Genomic DNA, 27,867 nt, shown 5'->3' on the forward strand with positions numbered 1-27,867 from the left:
TCATTCCAATATGTACGCAGCAACATGTCTGTATGCATATATAGATATATTTGTAATTTTACTCTATGTAATCACTGGCATTACAGCAGAAAAAGTGTGTTGCTGCCAAAAGTAGCAGACTTGTGAAACAATATAAATTCATTTTAAACAGATAGAATTTATCAGACATTGAAGAATCCTTTAAAAATACTTTTTATTCCATCTTGTCTCTTCAGTTATTCAGGAAATCTTGTAGATATGACTTTGCTAGAGCTCCATTAGCTGTAAGTTGTCTGATTTTGGTCCCTCCTCCTTGTGGGATATTTTGCTCTGGGATTACAGTGGAGAATCTATGATAAATGTAGCTTTTAGACGGACTGTCTTACATATATTTTTTTTCCTTAATTTAAATAATTCCCTTTGTAAGAAGATTGATCTCTTGAGTAAAGTGTACATACTTCCAGTACTAGATATTTCTGCTTCCTGCTGAAATGAGCTGTTGCATTTGCTTTTAAGCGTGTACCAATAATTTGAGTAAAATTAGCTCCTGCAGGCACATACTCGACATATCATAATAACGTTTCTTCTGCTGCTCAATTCATTTATGCAAAATGAGATGGAAGATTTTTTTTGTCTTTTCTTCTTTAGTCTGTCTACTAGATTACTTATCCCACGATAAGTCTTTAAAGACTGGGAAAAACATTTAAACAATTAATTTCAGTTTTTAGTTGGAGTGCTTTGAATCTAAGCAGCTACTGAGATTTCTGTGGAACTTTGATATTGTAATCAAAATTCTTCTCTGAAGGCTGATTTTTCATGATTATAAAATTTCTAGATTGTATTCATTCTTGTAAAAGCACGAAAACCTTGAACTACAAGATACGCTTTTATGTTGAGAAGTACTTGTTATGTTGTAAGTAATTGTTGAAGATACATCTTAATATTGTTAAAAATGAAGGAAATTGGAAAGAAAACTCTTTTTCCCCCCAAGAGGCAGTTTTAAATTTCTTTTTATCTCCAAGAGACGGTATTGATAAAACGTAATGATGACTAGAAATAATCTTCACAACTGATCATCTGAAATATCATGGGTACAGTCAGGTTAATTCTAGTTCTCAATGAGTAAGATGAAACCAAGAGGAGAATGGGGTTTGGAGGGGGGATAGCTGGTGAAATTCAGGACCTTTAATTGACATACTAAACAAGAAATCACTAGTTACTGGGTTCAAAATTCTTTCGTCTGACCTTGTAGACCCTGCTTGATTTCTGCAGGTTCTTTTATTCACTTAAAGGTCTTCTCAGACTGTCAAAAAAAACAGGGCCTACTGAAAGTTGTTTCATACTGATTTTTTGAAAGCTGCTTTAATATTTTATTTTTTTGTTTTCACCTCAAACAGTCGACATCGCACCAAGCAATGGTGCGATAGGCTTTTTTTTCCCCTCAATTTGCAGTACTTCTGATGTAATTAGAAGCAAAATAGAAATATGTAGATACATTGTAGGGACTTTATAGCTTAATTTTTTAGGCTTCAATAAAACAATTCCATGTATGCTTATACGTTCTCACATGTGATGTGCCAGCCCTTTGCACACTGGTTGTGCCTTTCAGCACTACAATAGTGCCTAATATTGACATGTAATTTCTTCCTTAAAAACAGCATAATTACCTGAGAAATGAAGGGTGTCAAATGTGACGCTAATTTATTAAAAGGTGAGATCTGGGGAACTTTGAACTTCTCAATCTGATATTTTTGCCAGGCAAATGAATACAAGGCCTAGTAAAGGATAGAAATAGTGGACACGCGGGTAAATATGATACACCTTGGAAGAAGCAGCATAGATCTGTAAAGAAAGTTTCTGCCTCATAAGTTAGTCAAGATATTAAAGATATTAAAAATCAAGTCCAGCTCTGAAAAATTACAAAGACCTTGGTAAGACCAACCAACTGCACAACAAAATTCAGCATAGATGAATGTAAAGTTTTGCATACAGGGAGCAATGGAAAAGTCCTTATTTTGTACATTTACCTCTGTGACCTGTTACCTCTGTGAACTGCCTTTGTCACTTCCTCCTTCATTTAGCATGTGAGTTTGCTTGCATGAGAGGAGATGTGCTAGTCAGAGAGGTATGTCTGTGCAGGGTAAGAGTAGATTTCACTCTAAATAAATAAAAGAGAAATGAAGTCAGGTTTTGTTTGGGGTAGGTGAACTCTGGAGGCCACTTCTGATGTGTTATGTTTCTAGGACTATTGCCTTTAATTTGTACGTATTTTACACAAAAGCTTTAGATCAGAAAAGGGACTGTATTTTCTGGAGACAAAAGCAACCGAAGTTTTAATTCAAAGTGTGTTGATACTTGTAGTTACTTTGCTTTTACTGATAAAGTAAAACCAATCATTTTAAATGTTTTGAGGTTGGTTACTAATTGGCATATAAGCAACACAGAAATTGCCAGGTACCAATTTGTTGAGTGTTGTTTTGATGCAAAGAGTGGAATATGGGAGGATTCCAGCAGGTTTTGCTGCTTTTTATTTATGATTTCAGTCATTTTCAAGCACTAATTGTCATTAATGTCATCATCTGGAAATTTTTAAGTACATGCAGCAGTAAATTTGTTGATAGAAGTAACATACAGTTGTATAAGTTACTTTTTCAGGGACAGATTTTTAGCCAGTTAGACCATATAAACCTGTTGTACTTTTAGCATGTTCCTTAATCATTACGGACATGGAAGAAATTAGAATATGGATTTGTATATTGTACTTGTCACCTGGTGGGAAATCAAGAACTGGTACTACCCAGATAGAGATGACAAAATAACAGCATGTATCCTAATTTGAAGTTCACCAGCACAATTTTTTAGCAGTTTCTGTGCTATGAGGTTTATGTTCCTCTAACAGGGTAACTGGATACAATCTCCATTAAAGCTAAGTAGTATTCATCCTCGCTTTTAGTGACTTTTGGTTCATTGCTTTTACATTTCATGTAGTCCTGCCATTTTTGCCATTATTATTCCTTTGCTCTGTGTGTGGTTGCTGCTCTTATTCCTTTGCTCTGTGTGTGTGTGTACAAGGAGAAATAATTTGTTCTTTCTGATGGGGCCTAACTCCTTTTACTACCAGGAAGACATTAAAGATGAAACTAACACAATAATAATTTGCTGGGATGGCTTAAATTTATAGGCAGGATCAGATTTACAAGCAGAGCTAATATTCAGCTGGTACAGCAAGAAAAACAACAGAGTAATTGTTCTCAATTTCTATTTAGCTATGAAATACCCTGTTACCATTTCAGAAGATTTGCTATGCATTAAGCTCTAACTACTCTAGAGGATCTAATAATATGTTGCATCCCTCAATATATTTGTTGTAACTGGGAGGTATTTATGTACTGGGAGCCAAACTGCACATGGTTTTGCTAAATCTATCTGTGGTTTTTTTGACCAGCCCTAATGTCTTTCTGTAAAGATCAATGGAATTGCTCCTAATTGATAAGCAACAATGGCAAGAAGGTCAGATGGAGTTGTTATGGGTAGCATGTGTTCCAGTTTTGTGTGATGGTTTATTATGCAATGTAGTTTTCTTAAGTAATGCATTGTTTGCTAGTTTATTATGTCATGTATTATGAAAAGGAGCATGCTCATTTGCTTTTTAAAAAAGTCTGTGAGAAGCAAGGAAGAAGGCAACATTTTGCCTTCAGAGGAAATCGTTCCTTCATTTTTACCTTGTAGTCATGTTAAAAAGTCTTATTTTCTCATCATCTTTAATAAGAGTAAGGGAAATTAATTCATCTTGCATATAACTGTGCAAGGTGCCGAGTCTGTCATGTGGCTTCTTACAGCAAGGACACAGATGAATTACAGTGGGTGAGCTAGGGAGAGATCTCATTCCATGTAAGCTGCTTGGCAGTAACTACCTGTTTTTTCCCTGCAGTCAGTGTTGAGTAATTTATGATAGTTTATCCCCTTGGTGAAAGCTGGATGGCTCACCTCCTGTATTTACCACTCCTCTCACGTACAAGGAACATGTTTGCAAGTTTGTGACACGTTGAGTTACCGGTGGAGCTGGAGAGAGCCCTCTGGCTGCTGCTGGACTGTCTCTTGACCCTTTAAATCAGTTCTGCTTCCAGGTACATTGATGTTTGCCTATTGATCTTCCCCGCACTATACAAAACTCCTTTTGGAGTTCATACAGGTAATTATCGATCATGTCTTTTCCTCCAAGGTGGTAAGTTTAAGATGCTTTAGGCAAAAACGAAGTACACTTTATGTGTTAAAGACTTATGAAACTCTATTAGTTTACGTTTTACTTCGGATGCTTCGTAATGCAGAGCACAGAGCAAACTTGTCCCTTAACAGAATGCCCCCATATTAATTCTGTGTGATCCAGTGAACCAAATAGATTTACTGGTTTTGTTTTAATTACCACAGTTCTTTTCCTGTGGGAGTGTACATATGGATATATGCCTAAACCACATATATCAAAGCATGTAAAATAAACTTCAGCGATTTTGAAATTGTATTGTAGAACTGAAGTGACTCTTTGTAGCATATATTTGGGTTTTTTGGAGTTGATTTTATCTCACTCTTTCGTAAAGTATTCTAGTGGATTTTAGCATTGATAATTTCAGTCATAGTTTCTAAAATACTTATTTCCCAAGGTTAAAGGTTTAATCCCTGCAAATTTGCCCAGTCACGTCATGGGAAACAGCAGTGTATCTTGTGTTGTTCTCCTTTTCAGATACCTGTATTCTTATCAGCTCTTGAAAAAAAATAAGCAGCGTAGGAAGAAAATACAGAATTAAAATTTTAAGATTTGTTATATGAATTATCTTGGTTAAGAATATATTTTTGATTGAGATGGTTGCAAAATATATGGTTCTGATTTAAAAAAAAAAAAGCTTATGAATTTTTAGTGAAATACTTGATGTTCAGAAAATACATGCGCTGCACAACTGCGCGCTTTTTTTTGTTTATTCTTTAACCTGCCTGGATGCAAGGTCTGACCAACACCTTTTGGGTTGGAAGGCTCTTAGGAGAGGGAGTAATGCAGGTCACTTGCTCATTTTTGTCAGTGTAGTAAAAATTGTGTTAGGTCAGTACCTCTAACACATCCATCAACTGCTGTCAGCGTTTGTACACCTTGCCTTTTTCCATGCAAACAGTATTTTCAGTCTATCTGCACATACTTTTAAGAAACTTTTTTTAATGATAGTGATACTGAGAATGGAAACAGCTTTGTGTGCGTTTCTCTTTAGGTAGCAAATGTTGTCCCAATTTTCAAGAAGGGTAAGAAGGAAGACCCTGGTAATTGCAGGGCTGTCAGTCTCACTTCAGTGCCTGATAAAATTATAGAGAAGGTTATTCTGGGAGTTACTGAAAAACACTTGAGAGAATGCAGTTATTGGTCACAACCAACACAGGTTCACGAGGGGGACGTCCTGCTTTACCAACTTAATTTCCTTTTATGACAAGGTCACCCATCTAGTTGACCAAGGGAAGCCAGTAGATGCGGTGGTTTTGTATGTTTTTTTATATATATATATATATTTGTATATTATATAAAACACAATTTTCACTAAACATTGTCATATTTGTTGGAAATACAATAGACAGAAATCTTGCAGAGAGAAAATTGGAACGAAAGAGAAATTCTAAAGGACATTTTTTTGGTATCTGGAAATATGGTGGACAGTTTTATAACAAAACATGCACGTTCTTTTAAAAGCTGACTCACATTTATGTGATATTGAGCAAAAATAACCTGGAATTTACTAGCCTGAACAGCCAATTTAATAAAATAAATAATAATTTAAAATTATGTTATATTCACCAAGCAGCGTAATTATGAAAACAATATTTCTTAAATTTTAATTAAGATTAAGGCAACTTTGTAATAACATAATAGTGCAAGAATACACTATGACATTGTTAATAAAAACATTTGCATGAGTATTGAGACTATCTCATATGGACTTTGAGAGAAAATTTGTTTACCTGATTAAAAAGCCAAGAAATGTACGTGTATTAATCTATCTCCTGCCCCTTGTGAATGTGCATCTTTAATTTCCTCCTCTTCCTTTTCTGCCTATCATTTTTTAATAAGCACCGGTCATTGTGTCTTAGCAGAATTCAATAGCGGCTGTGTGCATGAGGCATAAAGTTGAATGTGCTTATTGAATTTAGCATGTGAGATGGGTTCCAAGGAAGTTTAAGAGATCTAAGTCGGGATTGCCGTGGTCCCATCCTCTGTATGGCGTTGTGTTTCTTTTCTCTCCTTGAACCATCCTGAATGCTTACACTGTCATGCCAGTTCAAGACTTTAGTATAAAACTAATCACTTATTTTGCTGGATTAGTTCTGAAAGGGATCAGCTTCCTGAGGCAGTTCGGGACCACTGAGACCCTCAGCCCTATGAAGTTGGCAGTAAGCTCGAGTGTGGGCAGATGCATCAAAATGGGACATCCTGAACCCTTTCTAGAGAAATCTTGCTCGTGGTCTTGCAAATGTTCCTGTGATGGGGAATAGTCTGTAAATCACACCATTAGACTCACAAACCATCAGAATCTTGATCTAGGTCTTAGGCCTTTCACAGACCTGGGACTAAGTTAAGACATTTTAGCCGAAGAGATACAGAACTTGAGAAGCTGCAACCAGTTTTAAGTACAAAACAATGATATGAATTTTTCTCAGTTTGCTGAATGACAAATGAGCTTTAGATTGATTTAGGTGTCTAATCAAGTTTCTGAGTATGATATACCAGAAAGCCAAATTGGTGGAGAATGTCTACCATGAAAATGCTGTCTGAATTTCTCAAGTATTTCTTTGGTTTTCATCATCTATTATATGTCTTTTCTCCTTTTTCCTGAAAAAGCATTTTTCTTCTCCATCTGCATTAAAAACCAGAATATTAGAGTGCACTTCAGAAATGCATTGATAGAGCTATATGAGTAATTTCCAATTTCTTCTATAATGCAGCGTTACATTTTCATTCTGCCTTTCCTTTATCCAAAACATACTACAAAACATGCAATATGCATATGCTTTCCAGCCATTTCTTTAAATTATAAAAAGTACTCTGGAATTCTTCCAGAAAAAGCATAGACCTTACACCTGTGTTACAATTGTAATGTTTAACTATATGGAGTTAACTAAGTACATCTACCGCTGTAATAAGTAATCACCTTAAGATTACTATTCTATAGTCTATATGTTATTAGTACATGAAGTATTAATCTTTTGAACATGTGTGTATATACCTGTATTTTATTTATATCCATCTGTAGATACTTTATTTATATGCACGTAAAATGTATGTATGTATTAATTTACAGTTTCGCTTCAGCTTCATATTTGATCAGCGATGACATACCTTTGAGAGCTGAGATCGGGGAGCGATCGGGAGGGGTTTTTGTGGAAGGATGACAGTGGTGTGACAGGTTTCCGTTCATACGCTCTTGGATGGTGGGGTATAAGTATGCAGCTGGACCAAAGCCATTGGGTTACACTGTCCTCAGCAATTCCAAGTTTGTTTTCTCTCTCAGATGAGTATTCAAATTACTTGCCTATCCCTGTACCAGCACAATTTTGCTGCAATGTAGCTGCAGGCACTGGAAGCTACACACTTTGTGAACTTTAACTGATTCAGTTGCCTGCCTGTGGGAGACAATATTCACAGCAGGAGTGGTTCAATATACCCAGCTTATAGCTAGATGAAGCGGACTATTTATGCCCCTTCAAAGACGGACTGCTTTACTCTGGGCTGTGTATGCCTAAGCTCCCCTTACATTTTATAGGTGGAAATTGGAACAAATTTTATATTTAACAAATCACACCTACGCTTTTCCATTTTTTCCCCCTCCTACACAGAATCTCTTGTTTACCCAAGTTTTTTCTGGGTATTTTTAGTTAGCATTACAGCAGAGCGATTGTTCAGTAAATAACAGAGTTTGTCAGTTTATGCTGGCATTCTTTTATGTGCATACACCCATAAAGATCCCTTGCTAGAGTATCTCACATTTTCCAAAAGGCGTGGTCCAGCAAGGTTGATTAATCAACCCTGATAAATTCGTTTCAGCGAGAGTCTAAAATTTTAATACAGTAGTTCATAGTGTTCTCAGAATGAAACTAAGAAATAGAAAACAGTGCTCATGGCACAAATCTTCAGCAGGCTTTTCATCTTTTTAAACAACTTTTTTGTAGTCTCCTACTGCATTCTGCTCAGTTTCCAAGCATTTGGACCCCTACTGAACTAAATATTCAAGCATTTTAGACAGTGCAAAGTTCCATCAACCAAAAACGTTTATGACTGGAATGACTGATTGTCTCCTTTCTTAGCCTTAGCTTCACATAAATCTATATAACACACACTAGTTTTAATCCATCCTGAATACAGCTAACAGTTCTTTGTAAAGTAGAATCTTGTAGCATTTCTTTCAATTCACCTTTTAATGTTCCCTCTGTGACAATAGATATTGGTAATAACCATGAAAACTACATCCAAACTGTAAGAAATAACATATATTGTCTTCACATATATGGTGCCCTGCTTCTGTTCATATTTCAAGAGGTATGCTGTAACTCTCACAGGGAAAACTAGGATTTGTACCTATTCTGTATTACTTTAAATATACTGCTTCTCTGCAGTCTTGAAAGTTAGGGCTTCAGCCTTCCTTCACCTTCTGGATTTTGTTTTTTAAAAGTTGCTGTTGGGCTGAGATCTAGTATGCCAAGTTTCAGCCTGAAGCAAAATTTTATGTCTAAGTTAAAAATACATGGATAAATCCAACTGGAATTGTCTCACATAATATAATATGCAGAAAAGGATCTTTGTCATAGATAGACAGCCTTCTTAAGGTGAGCTTAAAGTCAGCCAGCTTTTACTTTTTATTTTTGTACTGCTATGTACTCTTCCCTGAAGGAGCAGGAGTGATGCCTTAAGGTCAAACAGGGGCAGCACAGATCTATACTCTTTATATTTCCATTTAGCTTTCTGGTTCTCTTCTATTAAAGGTTTCGGCTCTATTGCTTAGGTTTTGCGAGCTTATGATGGGAGTTGTTTCCTATGTTTTTGGTTTAGGGAAGGTCTTGTATTAATTCTGATATTTATGAGGAATGTGAAGGGATACATGCTGATTGTGAATAAATATTTTCAGTCCCTGGTTCATTCAGGAGGAACACTTAATTTTTCCAGTGTGTTATTGTTACCCTCAATTCATTGTGTAACTTTTAGGATACATGACAGAAGTCATTATAATAGTAATTGAAATAACTGTGGAGTGCTCGCTCTCCTTTTTTTTTCTTTGCTTTTTTTCTCTTTTGTTTCTCCTCCCTCGCACCCCCAAATTTGCAGACAGACGGCACCACCATTGCAGTTGCCAGTAGAGACATTAGTGTTCCAAACACTGTAGAAATGAATGCCCACTCTTCTAGATTATGCTTGACATATAGTCCTGAAAAGGTAATTGGACAAATGGTAAATAGTATTAAAATTCAGGATTCTTGATCTGCAGAATTGTACAAAGTTGATGTTCATAGTTGTTAGTAAGGTGGTAAATCAGGGCTTTCAGAAGAACTCTTAGTTAACTGTATACAGTGTTTCTGAGCCGATAGCGGAAAGCTGTTAGCTGTTTTTCTGACAAGGGGCAGGTCTTACACTGGGGCTAGTGGGGGCAGTCCGCACCAGGAATTTTTAACTTATTTGTGAGTTCTAAGCCTTGCATGCTGCAGGGAGACGGTGTGCGTGCTGCCCCAAGCCTGGCACCATCGCACACCAGATGAGGAGATAGAAACTGGAAGGTGGAGCACGCTGCACTGGTGCATTAGCCTTCAGCAGAAGTGGAGAGCTCCACTTAAAGGCATTAAAGTTGCTACTAGTTTTAACTACCGGAGGAAGAGATTTTAGATATCTGGCTAACTTGCACTGCCCTTCAGCAGAAGTTACACAATTAGACATGAAATTACCTTATATATTATCTTATATGTTATCTTATATATTAGTGTCTTGAAAAGGTTTACCCTGATGTCAAATTGTTTCTCACTGCGTCAAAACTGGTCGCTCGGGTCACAACATAGTAATCTCTCTGAAGAACTCCAGTGCTGCTCTCATTGAACTAGAGGGAAAACTCCTACGGATGATAGCAGGAGTAGTTACAGGCGATCTCTGTCTAAAATGAACTTGCATTGGCCTTGGAGAACTATGATCTAAGTGATTTCTGTGGCTTCAAGAACCTAGAGAAATGATTGCAGAAAACTATTTTGCTAATGAATTCACTTTGTGGAGTACTACTAATGATTTTCTATTAATTAAAGTCCATTATCTGATCAAAAACTGTGCAGTTTTGGGGTCAAATAATTCTAATTACCCCATGCAAAGTCAGACTGGGCGAATAATGTGTTTTCATAACTTTGCACTGCACTTGCTAATTCTAAAATGCTGGAGGACTTGATGGTTCATAGGATTGGCAAGGAAAAAAAAAAGACCATTTCTTTCTGACAGCCTTTACGATGTGGCTCAAAAGAACCTTCTTACTGGTCCAAAAGCTCTTACTGCCATCTGATCATGGTTGATGGATTATCAGCACAGTAAGGCAATGGTTTCAGCCCTGTTCCTTCTAAGTCAGCATTTATATCACAAAATGTATGACTGGAGGCACCTGGCACTATTTCTGGTTGTTTATTTAGGGAGATGGGGAACTGAACTGGCAAAAGAATGAAGATGAGCTCTGTCTCTGCTCTCATAGTGTGAAAGATTAGAGCTCATTTGACAAAGCTGGCATTGCTCTTTTCCATGTTACAGTGTTCTATACATTAAAGTTGCAGTTCTGTAGCTCTTTCCATCTAATGAATTCAAGATACTTTGGAGATGTGAACAAACTGTGCCTTGCAGTCTGCCTGGGAGAAAGAATGGATGGTGTTTATCTTGAATTTCAAAAGATAAGGGGAAAAAGCAACACAGTAGTTCAAATTCTCAAAACTGCTGAGTGCCTAGCTTTCTTTTAATTAATTAAAGTTTGGCAGCTGAATATCACTGACTTGATCATTGCAAAGCAAAGGTTCCTAGAAGATTTGTGAGGTTTTTGTGGGCTTTCTTTGTAAGAATCCCTTCCATATTAGCTCAACAACCGCAAAGCTGGTACTATTTGTAAAAAATAGGAATAATGTAAAATAGCTTTGAAAATAGGAAAATATTTCAGTTCAGAAATAGTGGAAATGGGGAAAATAATGAAAAGTATAATTCAGAGATAAGAATCCTGCGTTCCAATTAGTGCAAGTTTGCAATTAGTAAGCCAAGATACTGGAGTGTGAGAAATTTTTATGAACAGTATCTGGCGTGTTGCTTTGCAAAGAAATTAGTGTATAAAAACAAATAGGAAAATAGGAAGAGTTTGTCCATCCCTATCAAATCATACTTTGATAGGATGTAAAAATGGTTGCTATGTACATAAACATGCTATAAAAGCCTGTGCTTGCATTGAGAGTCTTAATTACTCAGAGTATTACCTTCTGATGATTAAAAATCTATCTTCCAGAAAATCTTTGCCAAAGTTGGTCGATGTATTTTTTTTCTAAAGGTCAGTCACCCTGTTAGCATTTAGAACACAACAAACCTTTAGTATCTGTAGGTCTGAGCACACTCATCAGGTGTGAGTGCACCTTACACATTGACTTGTCAGGTGTAAGAGCTACGTTTTTTTGTTGCTGTGCTTCACCAGATTGATATTATATGTTCAAGACGCCATATATAGCTCTGAAGAATGTAGACGTCTTTAATCCAAAAAGTGGGAGACAGACTGGAAGAAAAAAAAAGAGTAAAAAGATGAATGATAATACTATTGTTTAGCTATCTCGTCTCCAAAATATTGGGGAAATATTTTTCTTCACCATCTCTTCTGCACCTTGATGAAGTAAAGAGTGTCTTCTGTCCTTGAAGATTTTCTCTCCTGTTAGAAAGGAGCTTTAAGTTTATGATTAGGATTTTTTTTCATTATTTTTCATCTTCTGCTCCTTCACATAACCTGCTTTCTTCTGAAAAATCTTGTATTGCTTGCCATACATTTTTGTGAACCGTCCCTTTGCCAAATACTGTGATGTTGATTAATGAACTTGAACTTAGTCCATTAAGTTCAAAATCTACTGGAAACAGAAGGTGAAACGGACAGTTTTACACAGATTAATCCCAGTATGATTGTTGGTTATAAATGTTCTTCACTATTTGCTTTATCATTTTTGGTTATTGGTTATTCTTTCTGTTGTTCAAGAATAAATATTCATGTTCACAGTTTTGCTAAATGTAACATAGCTTTTAACTGCCCTAAGACAATGTTTTCACGTTCATTCCATTAGCTATGTAAATCTTTCATATTTAAAACTAATAATACTTATTTACATTACAAATGAGTCACTAATTTGATAATGCTTGGTAACAAAAGTTACACTATGTGATAATCATGCTTATCTTATATTAGCAAATACAGAATACCATGAGGAAAATCCAGAGTTTGCCTATGAATATCCTTTCTTGTGTTTCCTGTACTGAATAGGAGTTCTCCCACTAAAAAAAGGATCTTTATGTCATTGTAAAAAATGCACATCTGAATCCCATGTAATTTTCTTGTTGTTTATTGAAACTTTTGGTGATTTCCATGTCCTTCCACTTTTTATCAGGGTAAAATTTATTTTTCATGGTTCTGTGTTTTCTAAGCAAGAGAAAGCTTCAGGTTCAATCTTTGCCTGATTCAGCTCATCATAATTTAGAAATAGGATATGTCTCCAATATCATAGACCTTATCGGCTATTTGCATAGCTCCCATTCTTTCCTCTTTTGTTTCCTTATTGCACCATGATTAGGCAAATCCTCTTAATTTTCTATGAAACCTTGTTCTAAACCATGAGTTTTACTCCCCCCTTTTTCTTTTCTTTTTTTTTTTTTTTCTGAGACAATAGGAAACTCTTTCAATTTGAATTAAAAGAAAGGTAAATTAATATTTGGCAAGTGTTCTGGGACTTTTTAAATAAGTTGCATTTATTGAACGTTTTAACGTTTTGACGTGTACTCATATTGTCCACATATATTTTTAATGACAAGTTGTGTCAAGCTGCATCTGCTTTAATGTTGTGTATTTTGGCAGTTCCTTAACTGGAAAACTCTTACTGCACCAGGTTGCCAGAAAAGCATTTCTTACATTTTCTTCCTCAACCGACAAAAACATAAGGGTCTTTACATTTTTAATGACAAACAGGCTTTCTGTATTCAGAAAAGGAAAAAAAAAACTTTTTGAAAAATGAGACAGTGCAGTACACGTTTGTACACTCCTCCTGTCACAACTAAAGATAAATTGTACAGACAAGACATCACTGTAGCCCCTTGAAGGTTTGCTACCATCACATAGTTTTGAAAACCTTGTCACAATAAACTTGCATGTACTTGACATTAATGGTTGTTCCTCCGTGAGAGGAATATCCTTTTACATGAAAGGGATTATTCCAAAAAGCAGATGAAAAATATATGCTGTGAGAAAGAGGTAAGTGTCTGCTATGAAACTTGCTTTGCTTGTTGCCTCCTGACAAGGGAGTGAATATTGACTGTACAACACATTTTCATTATTAACAATAAAATAAAGTGTACAAAAGGAAGGCTGGATAAGTTCTTAAAGCTAGAAAACATAATTTTAAACATTTCTTTCTAACTACAGCTTCCATGCTTTCCTATATTAATAAGGAAAAACCCAAATTTAAGCCTCTGGTTATTAAAGATATTTCATGTTTACTTTCCTTTTGCAAAGCGTAACAGCTTGCATGGAAAATAATTGGAATATAGATTATAGCTATGAACACAAACAATTTAATTTAGCATTTATTAAGTGAAAATGCAATGTAAAATGTTTTGTGAATTAATGAAAACTATTCTAGCTTCTGAAAATAAATCCTGTCAAAGATCTTCTGTTTGAATATTTATTACGATGTCAGGTGTTTTATTCTTTTCCCTTGGAAAATTCTTTGCTGTATATTTGTTTTATCATAAAGAAGCAATTTTGAATTTAAATTTGCAGAATGATTCAAAAAAGTAGAACTCTGTATTTCTTTAACTTTTTTAAATGAAACTATGAGAAAACAAGGTGAATCATTTTACTCTTTCAACCCTGCCACTGTCTACTCTATTGAAATATTTACTAGCAAGATCTCTCACTCTCCTTTTCAAAACATTTTTAGCATTTGAAAAAAAACCCTACAACCTAGTACAGAATCATGTATGTGACAGTCATAATCGCTAGTCATGCAGATAAGCATGCAAGTTTCTCCTCAAATGCTTTTTGTGAATGCACTGATGAACAGAGTTGTATTTCTGCAGTAAGTTACTTTCCTCGCTGCTAAGCCATTCTTGACCTCAAACTTATAGTCTAATTGAATGCACCAAGCTTGAGTGATTTTTGAAGCTGCTCCAGTCCCTACTGAATTTGACAAGAATCTCTCCCAGCTGTGGACCCAATAATGACTTTTTCTTTAATTAGTCCCACATTGTAGAGGATACATCTTATCATACTCTACCTCTGCAGCTGGTACCCAGCCTTTTTCTGGGACCGCATTAGTTGCTGGTTATATCGTTGGGAAAAAATGCTATAGCTGCTTCTGTAGCTATCTGCTTGCCTGATAAAACAAAAGTAGAATAACTTGCTGCTTTGACATTTTAGATGCTTGGTATCTGGAACAGCACCAATTAGATAGCAATTATGGCTACTGCCATAAGCATCAGGTAGATGCTGGAATAATTAATTGACTATTATCTATAAGCTGTTATTCAGAGTGACTCCATTTCCACTTGCAGAAGTAGTGTCTTGTCTCCCAGTACGTCCAGAATCTGTCAAATCCAAAAATCATTTTTCATTGGAATACACGCATTGTTCAGATGAACATTTCTTGGCTGTCAAAGATTACAAAAAGGGTATTGGCTCTGCCCGACAGGCCTTCTGTGCCAGTCCAGAATCTCTGCCTACTTACTGGGGCATCTCAAGCGGAATTGACTGCTTCCCTAGAGACAAGCAGAACGTAGTGTCCTTGTATCCAAGCTGCAGTTTTTAGAACTTGATTTTTGCTCCTGGAAACTGGATAAAAATCAAAATTAACAGATTCCTGCTTTGCTTAATAGAGGTCAACGTGCGTCTGAATGCCAGTCACTGATTGTCCTGGTTTGCTGGAACTTTGTTCATTGTTATTATACACCCTCCTCTCTTCACAACACCAATAGATTGCTTTCCTGTGGCTGCAGGCTGATCTGATCCCATCGTGTTGCCTCCTCTACCACTGCCCCCACTTGCCACTCACTGGCCAAAATACATGCAGAGTATGTGTTGATGATGAAACGTCTTTTCTAGAAGTGCCAATCCAAAATCTCTAAATAGTTATCTCCCTGCAGAAAGGATGCTTGTGCTCTCATCATCCATCCACCCATGTGTGGCATTAAGGCTGCTCACTCATTCAGTTAACTTTGTGCTCCAGAAACTGATTGCAGAGAAGGTAAGAACTGCCCGAATGAGATACGTAGTGTACATGGGAGTACAAAGGGGATTGGGCTAGGCATACAGGGCTCATATTTATTCTACATGGACTCTAAAGGCTTTTGTGGTCCCCACTAGCCTGGCAGCCCACTCTAGTGATGGTCTTCTTAATACTTTTGGGGCTGAAAAGGGAGGAGGGAGCAGAGCAGAGCTATTAAAGGAGCCATGATCTGTTTAAGCTGCAGAGGCCTTTCCTGACACCTTTAGTTACCTTTTGCTCAAGTTATATCTGTCTTCAAGAAAAATAATACTGAAGAGGTCTAATCATATTTTAACATGTTATTTATGAAACCAAAGGCTAGCTGCTTGTATTACTATAACCAATATGAGGTCAAAACCAAGCCAGTCTGATCCGTTCACCCATGCTGCATTAAGCATGCCAGGGCCAATCCTTCAGTTCTAGACACAGCTTTCTGCTTCTGCATCTTCTCTTATTTGCTGTTTCCCTAGAATTCTTAACTTGATATAATACTTCTTGTACTTTGTCTTGCTCCTCGTTTTGTTGTTGGTGTTCAGCTCTTCCGTGTGAGTTGCAATAACCCATATTAATCTGCCTTGATAACTAACTATAGCAGTCAGTCAAATTTGCCATCTGCCCATCTGGGAATGTCCATGTCAACTCATAGTTCACCTTCAGCTGAATGTGGTTATTATTATAAATTACTCTTTGTAGTCTAATTTCATTGTTTCATCTCATATCCATCTCAGCTTCACTTCTATATCACCTTTCTTCACAAAGCGATAACATTCCTTGTATCCATTAAATTAATTTCTCCTCTGAATGCTGAATTCATTGTTTTGTAAATAACTGAAAATAAACTAGCTCCTATTTTTTTTTTTTGATCTTCTGAAATTTTAGTACAAGGATAATCTTGCATTTTTGCAAACCAGAAGAGACTTCAGAAAGGAGAACTGTAGATGCGCCATAATATATAAAATCTATCTTTTAGTTCTTATCCTCTTGCTAGTAGAGAGGAAACTACAGTAAAGAGAAAAGCAATATGGCATAAATTGCAGCAGAATATCATGACTAATTTTACAGTGATACAAGTAAATATATCTATCAAAATATCTGTGTCTTTAGCACTGTAATTTATTTTAACATGTTTCTTAAGAAAGGAATTGCATGGGGAATAGGAGATATATTAGAATACAAGGGAGCAGCCTTGTATGTAGGTACAGCAGTACATATACAGCTTTAATCGAATGTAGTAGTAGACATCTACTCTTTTTCAGTGTAGTCCTGACAGTTTGTTGAGCTCTGTAGAGGACTCTGATCACGACAACAGACCATTTTCCAAGAAGCTTTTAGATTCAGGTTCTAGTGAAGACACTGTCAATTCAGTGTGTTAGTTACATGTATAAGAATCAATACTGTAGATAAGCTATATTTTTCTTTTTTTTTTTTTCTTTCTTCAAAGACTAGGATTGAAAGGGTTGAAAAAAAATAAAGATTGTGGGGGCTTTTTTCCCCTCCCATTCCTTTTGGGGGAAAAAAAAAAAAAAGCAATGTTTAAATTTTCCAGCTGATGCTTCATACCGTGATGTTTTATGTTAGGTTGCCTCAGCCATGTCAAATGATATAAAGTTACATGATGTAATTATGTGACTTGCATTAAGTTATCTCCATATGACATACCAGGCAGGCAAACCTGCTTTAAAAGACACACTTCCCTGGAAACTGCAGATAATTTTCAGAGAGTGGAAAGCAGTTAGTAGTGGCTGCCCTAGGTAACAACATCAGGCCTGACGTTCTTCAGTATATTTATTATTGATTTGCTGGATGGGTTCGTGAACATTGCTGACAGCAGAAAATTATTTAGACTAAAGAAAACCTCACAGAATAACAAGATTTCCTGAAGGATCAAGTCAAACTGGGTGACTGAATAACATGGTGATAACATGATGGTGATAATATGTTGATAAAATGAAATGTATAAGCTTAATACTTTAATGTAGAAGGTACATAATCTCTTCCAACATGGCTTGACTTTTTAATACATCAGTGGGTTCAGAATTGAACAATACTGCTGAAATCTTAAAGGTGTATCTGAATTTCCCCATGGATCATGCTTCTGTTCCCACTGATATTAATGAATCGTCAGTGATGGCTCAAAATTAACAAAAACTGGGAGTATTGTAAATCAAAAATCTTAGGGCATTCTGAGCACTCTCTGGGAAGCTGCTTCATTTTTTTTTTTCAGGTCAAATTGATATGATTTTGCTATGCAGTTCCATGTCACGTCCTTCCATGTCATCAGCATTATCCTCAGAAAGGCTTTATACTCGGCTGCCATATCGTCACTATTCCAGAAAACAAAAGTAATGAACTCTGACAAGAGGAACACTAGCAAAAATGAATTAAAGATTTGTAACCTACAGTCTGTTAACCATGTTGTCACCTTCAACATCTGTTGGAATGCAGAATGATTTCTTATTTGAGAAACGCTGTCCTCCAAACATGCTCTTCTATATAATCTTGATGAAGAAAGTATCCTCTCCCCATTTTATTTGTTTGGTGTATCCAACCTGGATGGAGGTTGGTTTATTTGTTTGTTTTGTCATAAAGTGCTGACCACAAGATATTTTTTTCTTTTTACTCTTAGTAGAACAGAACAGACAAGTAAGTGATGGGTTGTAGCACAGCTCCTTAAAAAATCCTGAACAATAGCAAATGTTTATACTCACTCTTGCACATGATCTTTTAATAGCTAATTTTCAGCCTTCCTTCTGGCCCTAGTTTGCTGTTGAACATCTATTTCAGCTGATTGTTTCTTTTATTTAATTCTTTTTCCAGTTACCTGTGCTCGCGCAGCTCCAGCTGTTTCATTTTCTCTTTTATAGTTTCCAAGAGTCAGTGGAGAAGGACATTGCTGTTACACCGTTAAAGGAAAAAGCTTACACCCTCTAGTTCCTGCCAGGTCTCCCAAATTATGGTGGAAAAGAGTACAAAAAGAGGAGCAGAAGGAGTATACTCATGATCTAGACTAGATCCTTCTTTTTTGAAACATGACATGAAATTGGCCCTACTGCGTAGGATATGTGTATGGAGGCAAAGGTTTTCAATACAGGTAGCAAAATTACTTCAGAAGTTAAACAAGGATTTCTTTGGTCTGTTAAAACAGAACTTTTTAAATATGGCTTCCCCATGGTTAGTATAAGCGGTTAATCCAGAGGGATTTATTTTAAAGAAACTGAAAACTAGCCTTGCAACAATTGTGTACAAACTTCCAAAAACTTTTCTACAAAACAGTCTTCCAGATTTTGTATTTAGTCGCTTATGTACCTGCTCGTGACTGTCAGGGCTTTGCAAGTCAAGCACATAAATATGACTTACTCTGTTTAGTTCTGCCAACATTTTTGTGTTGGTCATTAACACAAGTAATTTGCTACACAAGAATGAAGATTTATTGTACTTTATTGTCTCTTTGATTTAGAAAGAAACAACCAGAAATGGTGCTATCCATATACTGTTAGCAATGAAGAGGACATCATTGATGATAATCTATTAAGTAAGTTCAAAATATTACTTACCATAATCATGTTAATTTTGCTGTTTGGAATGAAATGAGACAAAATTGAATAAAATGATGGTTGAATTTCATCTGATCTTATTTTAGTAGAAGGTGAGAAAAATCAATGTAAGGAAGACATAGAAAGGAAATGGAAAGTGTTGAAAGATAAATGAAGGTATTTCATCTAGCAGTGAATATACTATGACAAAAAAAAATGATCCAATGTAGATGAAAAATAAGGGGTCAGAAAGAGACATCTGTAAGGTGTAAAATATCCGGACCAAAGGAGAAGTAGAAAGATTAAAGAATAAAGTCAGGTAAGTGTAAAAACACCTGATAAGAAATATAAAGGTGGAGAATAAAAAGAAAAGTGCTGGAGGTTAGGATAAATAAAATATGTTTGAAGTGCCTGAAGGAAAAAGATGATGTTGAAGGAGACTGTAAGGCACTGTAAAAATAGTTCAGAAGTGGCTTTCATAAGAAACGTGCAGTAAAAATAATACATAAACCCCATATATACTAATAGTTTAAAAATAAAGGCTGGGTTTATAACTGAACATCTGCAAATAGGGAAATTCATATATTGCTTTATAAGTGTCCAAGTTCTTCCAGCTGCTAAGGTAGCTGGTATGAGATGTCTTGAAATAAACTTTTACAATTTTTTTTAATTCACCCATTCAGCAGAATGATACTCCCAAAAGAAAGAATTGGAAAGCAGCGGGAATGATCGAGGTGATGCATTTGGGAAGTAATTTTGTTTGCCTTATCATTTGCAATGAGTGATTAGAATCAGATGTAAGAAGAAATAATTGTTGAATCAACTAAGATGTAATCAGGTCCTTATTTGTGGAACAATTTGTAGTGGTTAAAGGGGTCGCCACCTTTCATCTGACTGTTTTTCAAAGTTCAACTGCTTTGTTTTGCTCTGGAATGGATTAGAGTTGCGCATACATGCGGCTACGGTGTCAGAACCAGGAGACTAACTTTGTATCTTTAACTGCTCCAGCTTTTTAGTAAGCACATCTGTCGGTATTATGCAGTAGACATAATTAAGACATTAAAATACATGAGGAAAGAAAGAAAGAAAGAAAGAAAAAGAAAGAAAGAAAGAAAGAAAGAAAATAGGATAGCCACTAAGGAGTCAGCTTCATACAGAAAGTGTTGGGTTTTTTTCAAGTGTTCCATTTTTTCCTCACCATTTTGAAAATTCTATCCTCTTAGTAACATGTTGAAAAGTATTTGGAAAATGAATCAGCAAAGTGCAATTGTTCAAGTTTCTTTTTATTGGTTTCAATAATCCAGGGAAAAATATAGTGGCAAATCATACTTCATGAAATAGCCAGAATAGGATTTTTTTTTTTTCCCAAAGGGAAGTGGTTATAACACAAAGGTGCAATCCACTCAGTAAGACTGGATATGAGATAAAAGAGAGAGAGAACAGAAATTTCAGTAGAATATATGTATAGGAGCGAGAGAAAAATTTTCAACCCTCAAGTTCCACAGATTCGAGCAAATTGCATGAAATTTCTGGATACAAGTTTCTTGGAGCTTGTTAGCAAACTAAAATATAAAAATGTAGGCTGATTTGCTGGTGATACTCAGTGCTGTTGCATTTCAACACCATAGTTCAAGGTGTTCACAGTAACTTGGCGTCCATTAATATTGCTTAGACTGTAATGCAAGGAAGACTAGGCACTTTACCTTGTAGAAGCATCTTAATAGATTCACTTGATATAATAGATTATAGTATATGATATCATCTGTGCTGTGTTTGTTGTCGAAATGTATAATTTACTGCTTTTTTGTCACAAAAGGTTGGTGTAATCCAGGTTGGCAGAATGCTTCCACCTTTTTATATAGTTAACAGTGTGAGTTGTTTAGAATAAAAAAGAAGAAAGGCTATGAGGGAGGATAATAATTGATAATGTTTTTCAGTAACAAGACAGTCCATTTGTGTTTTTTACAGGCTGCACTTAGAGCATGTCAAAACTAACATTTCTGGGGAAAAGTATGTAGCAACAGAAAATTTTGTATCATTTTTGTTATGAAAACAATTAAGTTTTTTTTTTAATTGAAATTTTACATAGCTCATAAGGCTCAAATACAATAATACCAGGAAGATATGGTAAAATGGCTAAGATTCCCCATTTCTGATTGTGAATAAGAATATTGTATTAATATAGTTTTTAAGATAGGTGGGTTTTTTTTTATTATTTATTTTAAACATAGTAGTCAGCATCAGATTTACTATGTAGAGTCTGTATGATATTGTAGAAGAGAAAATAAATTAAGAGCAGCTTTTGTTTAAATGTAGAGATTTAAGGAAGGTTTTGAGCATCATTAGTTTTGATTGCTCCTGTTATTTCTTATTAATGAAATTTCCCTAGTTGGCTCTGAATACAACTTTTCCTTAGATTGAGCAGGTTCATCCAAGTTCATTTCCTGCCTCTGAAATATTTCAGGATACTGCTGTATTTAAATTCCACTAAAATTCATAGCTTAGAATAAGAATACTGTTCTATTGAGAGAGGTAAGCTTATGTCTTTAAGGGAGACAGAAGCAGGTCTTCCCAGCAACCTGTCCAGAACTTCTCTCACCTGTTCAATCCGTGAATGTAAATTTTAAATTTCAGTGTCACAGTGGGATGCCTGGAAGCTCTATGTACAGCTATATGAAACAGCCATTCACTTGGGTGTTTTTCTTTTCACCTTTCCTTTCTTATTTTCTGCTTCTTAAATCACACTATCACAGACCAATCCTATGGCTTCTCCTGTGAATTTTCCATTACATTTTAGGAGCCAGGTTAGTTGGAATAAATTGTGGGTAGAAAATGTGAGAAGATTGGATACAGTCCTCTCTCACTCTGCATGGAATTTGCCATGTCACTCAGCAGAGACTATATATAGTAGAATTTATTTACTCTTCTGTAGGACATAACAACTAGATTGCTTATATCTGCATCCATGCTTCAATAAATTTACAGGTGGTGGGGAAGATCTTTACCCAGAGCCTGGCTCACTCCTTTATAGTAATATGGACTAACTGTAAAGTTTGTCTCTGGATTCAACAGGTCCAGGGATTTGGGTTGTGCCCATGTTACCCTTTATATAACTTGCAGAGGGACTGAATCAGGTCTTAAATTCAAGCTCAGGGGGGAAAAAAAATTATGACTTTATGCTATAATTAAGATTGTAGCAAAAGCTAGGCACATTGTTCTGGTATGCACAGTTGCTTGATACACTAGTAGCTTGTTCTGCTTTGAAATCAAATTAATTGTCCTCTGCTATCCCTGTTATGTGATCACTAGATAAGTCAGTTTGTTGTGATTAGCACTCTAAAGGTAATTAAAAGATAATCACAGTCACAAACGCAAGTACCCAATCCAGCCAAGTAAGAAGCACAATGATATCCTTATACTTTTGTATTAACATCTTCCAGAGTCCTGCCTTCACCTCAAATTATATTCTAAACCCCATACGTTCATTTCAGGCTCCTTAATGCAATGGAATTGGGTGCGTGGAAACTTAATATGGAAACATATTAAGTTTCCAGTTCTCTGCAGCTATGATCCTCCCTATTTCTTACGTAAGTGTTATAATGTAGCAGAAGTATTTTGAATCATCTGTATGTGGCAAAGTGCCTACTGTGGAGAGTGGTAATGAAGTGTGACGGACAAGGGGAGGGGGAGGGAAGTAAATAGCCGAATAGTTCTCTGTTCTATCCTGCAGGTGGGCTGAGGGCCCGTCAAAGTAGGTGAGGATTTTTCTTCCTTAGGAGGTATTGCAGAACTATATAGCCAACAGCAAATAAATACCTCTAACAGACACTTGCAGCTGACAACAGTTAGGCAGTTGAACAGACATAGCGCAAGCTCTCTGTACATCCGTATAAGCTTAAACTCACTTGACTATAGTGGCATTCTTTCCAATTTCCTGATTAGGTCATTGTTTAATCCTCTCTGTAGTATTTTACTGTAACTTGGGCTATAAAATCTTTTGGGAATGGCCAGTTGTTTGAGCACATGCTATCCATTGAAAGTCCTTTCCAGGCCACTGAAATACAAACACCAATATGCCCAGATTATTCTCACATGCCAAACTTAATTTGAAATACTTTAAAAACTTTTGGTTTGGCATGTAGAATGCTGTCTATCTAAATTTATTATGCTAGTCTTCATGGCCAGTGCAAATTTTAGGAAATGTTTTCCTATTTGCTTCCAGTGACTTCCTATTACTTCCTGAAAACAATTAAGATAGTCTGTCAGCCACCAGCCTAATAAAAGTAATAGATTATTTCAACTCTTTGATACTAAATTTACCTTGGCCAGTGGCCAAGTAACTTATTAAAAATGTTTTAGAGAAACTAGAAACTCTAATTTCCAATAAGCTACACACATTTGGACCCCATCGCATTTACAGAAGTACTAGGACCTAACGTTAGTGATGTTTCTTCTGCACGTGGGAGGAATGCTCTTACAGGTATAATGTGCTCCATGAAATTTTTTTAATCCAGAATAAGATTTTTCCTGTCTGATTTAGTCCCAAATTAAGTCTTTCAGCACACAGAATCGTATCAGTGCAACTTTTCTAAAATGGATTGAAATACATATCTGAAATGTTTCTGCGAAATTCAGGGTGCTCCTTATTATTGCTCCACTGACCAATCCCATTAAGCAAAAGAGAAAAGATTCCATATTGGATCTGACATTCGCTCTTTCTGAGTACAGAAATGTTAGTCCCTAAGTGGGAGTCAGGAGACAGTGCTGTGTTTTTCTAGCACTGAACTGTAACGTGGAGTGTTAACCAGCTTGCGACCCACACAACAGATGTGATCACCAGCTATGCTCATGGAAGCTGTGTCATCTAGAAAAAGTCACAAGCAACTTTGATTTCACTTGAAATATCACAGCCTGGCAGAGCTGCTTTGCTAATTAGTGGTCCATAACTTTGTTGTTCTGGCAGGTTCACGAGGTGCCAGCACTGGAGAATTCACTCTAGCAAAGACCTTCACTGGAAAAACTGAGTTTGGAAGCAGGCTCTTATGGCTAAATAATGCGTAAATATTTACTCCTTCTTACTCAAATGTATTAATGAATAACCTGGGCTTGTTTCATTCATTTGTGTTGGAAAATTGATAAACGGTATTTTAGCTACCTTTGTATGCCTGTGACTTTGAGTGTAAAATGTTGTCCTATATGAACTCTAGATAGAGAAGAATGTAATAATTTTTCATATTATTTCAAAGGATTTATACCTCTATACAACATTGCAATATTTAATTAAACAGAGCTGTTGTGGATTTACATGCATTGTCTATAAAAGATGAACATAAACTAATTCCAGAGAGCTAGTGACTCAATGGATGCATTTTCATACATGAGGAGCACATAAAAGGATCACAGCTTTGCCCACGATGCATATTATACTACTTAAGTCTTAGAAGACGCTTGACCCAGACTCCCACGGCTAAAGGGATTACATTTCTGTCAATTTTTTGTACTTAGATGGTTACATGAAGGAGAGTTGTAGTTTCCTGGCTCTGAACCTAACTTTGAATCCAGCCTACATAGTGGTCCAAGATGGGCTCTTTTATAAGTATTTGCATAAGAAGCAGCAACATGGAACACCATGGTCCTGGTCAGGGAGAGATGCTACAGCTCTTCTACTTTTCCCAGAAAACAAACTTATCATCTTCTGCATGCGTGAGTATTTTTCTATGATTACTGAAAACAGAAGATACTGAGAGTGCTCACTGCCTTCCTCTCTGTCTTGACCTCTGTCTTCCTTTTCTGCATCTTTCGGTCTTCTGTGTTAGAAATAGTAGATTGATTTTGAAGTTCTGGGGTGTTTCCAGGTTTTGAAATGTGAGAGAAATGCACTGACTGTTCTTGAGGATATTTGCAGACCAGCAGTTCTTACCTGATTCTGTTGATAGTTGAGTACCAGACTTAAGGACTGTGTGTGGTCTCGTGATCCTTTAGACCCGTTTACTAGAGGCCGTTATTTCCTCTCCTCCTTTTTTCCCTGTCCCAAGACTGCCAAACTTGTTTGTTTTTTTCATTGCAGGAACATTTCTAGAATTTCTGTTATGTTGCTTTCCAGAGCAGCTGGCTTGCAGCCAGCGTACCATTTTCTGCCTCATGCCTGTTAACTCCAGTAACTAGCTGAAGTGTCTGCATAGAGATAATCTGTCTTTTGTCAGTCCTGTTTTGTGTGCAGTTTGCAGTAAAGGAAAAGGTAAATTTCCAAGGCAATATAAACTGAAGGAAGATTGCAACCACATATCATTATAGTTTCCTTCCTTCTATCTTCTTTATGTACCAATCCATTAGTTACTAATAATACCCTTCTCGATGCATTGAAAGAGGGGAAAACAGTGACTTGTGCAGCTGACAATGCTGCAGGTGCATTATTGGCAGCAGCACAAAGCTTGAGTTTTGTCAATACAGCAGTAACGAAATAACCATCCTGATTTTGACACAAAATTTGGTCCTGTAAAATTCCGCAAGCCCTAAATTCTGGATTTGATTTTAAAACCTTCATACTGTCATAGGGACAGACTCTCCTTGCAGCTTCAAAATTACAAAAGGACTAACGATGCAGTAAACAACCTTGATTCTCACTCTCTTTCTCTCTCTCTTTGTACAACCTTTTAATGACTGTCATTGCTTTAGCTTCAAGAGGTTGTGTGATCTAATTAGGGCAAATTGAATAAGACTGCTTTTATGCTAAAGCGTGAGAAAGTTAATTGAAATCAATCCATGTTCAGTGAAAATGCTGGAGACATCGCTGATAATTTAAAGCAATTAAAAGATGTTGTCCTGAAGCATAGCAGAAACATTAAGTCTAAAAGCCTGTTAAAGAAAACTTCCTAAAATATTTAAATTATATTATTCAGCCAAGATGGATTAGGGATTGCTGTAGCAATTAGAAATTGTAAAGCCTAAAGTCAGTTATATGTAATCTTCTTTGAGCTATCTCAAGCCATTTGTTTTTTGTAAAGTAATAGATCTTTTTAAAAATCCCATTTGTGACATTTTGTGAACAAAGGTGTACTAATGATACGAGGCAGTACACTTGCAGGTCTCCAGTTCTCATTTATGGGCCATTGTGCTTCAAGAAAATAGTAAGCATTGAATTAAAATTCAAATGTATTTTCCAGATACATTTTAAATTCCTTGTTCATAGGATGCAAAACATTTCATTTGGTAGATGTGAATGTTAAGAATTCAGTCTTTTGGCTTTATCATTCCTAAACATAACAGTGTGAAGAAGATGATGGTTCTCCTTTCTGAAGTCCCCATATCCATCACAGTGTACCTGTGGGACTTGCTGAGGGGATGAGAATTCGGAGCTTCACAGTTCTGTGGCATCCTTGTTTAGAAATTTCTTCTAGTACAAGAAATAAGATATAATGTAAAGAATAGAATCCAAAACCCATTTGAAATATTATCTGCAAAAGGTCATCTTGTTGTCTATATTTAGTCTCTGGAACAGACATGATGGACTTGATTGTGTTAGTTCCCAACTCTAGCAGGACTTGTGCTGTTCAGTGAAAAAGTTTAACTGCCATGACACAATGGTAATACTGTACAGACATGAAATTGTATGAAAGATTAATTCTATAAAATATACCATAGGCACAGATTGAAGACAGCTAAAATTGATCTGCCAAATACTAGTAATTATCTTTTATGGTCTGTCACAGCTTGTAATTGCAGATTTGTATAAATCTTGGTCTTGGCAGTTTCTTTCTTAGCTGCAGCTAAATACATGGAGGTTTAAAAGGACTGATTCTGGGTCAATAGCACAATGGATGTGTCTTGCCAAGGGTTTTCAAAACGAGCATTTAGGATCATTTTGACTCATTACATGTGTGTTCTACTCCCAGTCCCTGATTATCCATTCCTGGGTTCAGTCCTGTTTCCTGAGTATGGTTTGTAGCATGTCCAATGCTCCTGATCATCTACACAGCCCTTGTGTGGGGGGCTGTGTAGGAAAGCATTGCAGTTTCCCTGCCTTGAAGGGCATGGGGCGTACTTGGCTGTTATCGAAGCGTGCAGGCTAGGTATGGCCGGCACGTGGCAGAGGCAAGGGTGGGTGCCTAGAAGTGTGCCTTCCCCGTAGCGCACCTACACACGATATGTTTGGATCCCTCAGAACAGGAAGGGAATGCAACATTTGAAAGACTTTGCACTCTTGGTAAGAAATACAGCTTTGGGGTAGATATTGGATAATGTCTATTAAATGTGTCAGCTGGGTTTGCACTGGAGAGATGTTGCTTCTCTTTATGTATACTAGTGCCCTACTGCAATAAGGAAAGCTTTCACTCTGCCCTGTTAGAGTGAACAATATTGCTAATGTTGATGCTATTGGTATTTTTCTTTTCTCCTTCATAGTCCTTTCCCTTGTAGTCTTCTGAAAGGCAAGAATCTTGGGTTGAAGTGGTTTTTTGCCCTCCCCCCGCCCCCTGCCCCTTTTTCCCCCCCTTTTTCCCCCCCTTTTTCCCCCCCTTTTTCCCCCCCTTTTCCCCCCCTTTTTCCCCCCCTTTTTCCCCCCCTTTTTCCCCCCCTTTTTCCCCCCCCTTTTCCCCCCCCTTTTCCCCCCCCTTTTCCCCCCCCTTTTCCCCCCCCTTTTCCCCCCCCTTTTCCCCCCCCTTTTCCCCCCCCTTTGTCCCCCCCTTTGTCCCCCCCTTTGTCCCCCCCTTTGTCCCCCCCTTTGTCCCCCCCTTTTCCCCCCTTTTCCCCCCTTTTCCCCCCTTTTCCCCCCTTTTCCCCCCTTTTCCCCCCTTTTCCCCCCTTTTTAAGACAGTATACTCCCTTT

General features: G+C 36.7%; 1 long non-coding RNA gene across 1 annotated transcript in view; it reads left to right on the forward strand.

The window, feature by feature from the left end:
• Positions 1–27,867, forward strand: part of LOC141741818 (uncharacterized) — a 96,514-nt gene that overhangs the window by 29,254 nt on the left and 39,393 nt on the right. The window contains exon 2 of the long non-coding RNA XR_012586488.1: positions 18,968–19,042. This is a non-coding gene — a long non-coding RNA (uncharacterized LOC141741818). The remainder of the gene's footprint in view (positions 1–18,967; positions 19,043–27,867) is intronic.

This window comes from Larus michahellis, chromosome 4, assembly GCF_964199755.1.
Source record: "Larus michahellis chromosome 4, bLarMic1.1, whole genome shotgun sequence".
Lineage (NCBI taxonomy): Eukaryota > Metazoa > Chordata > Aves > Charadriiformes > Laridae > Larus > Larus michahellis.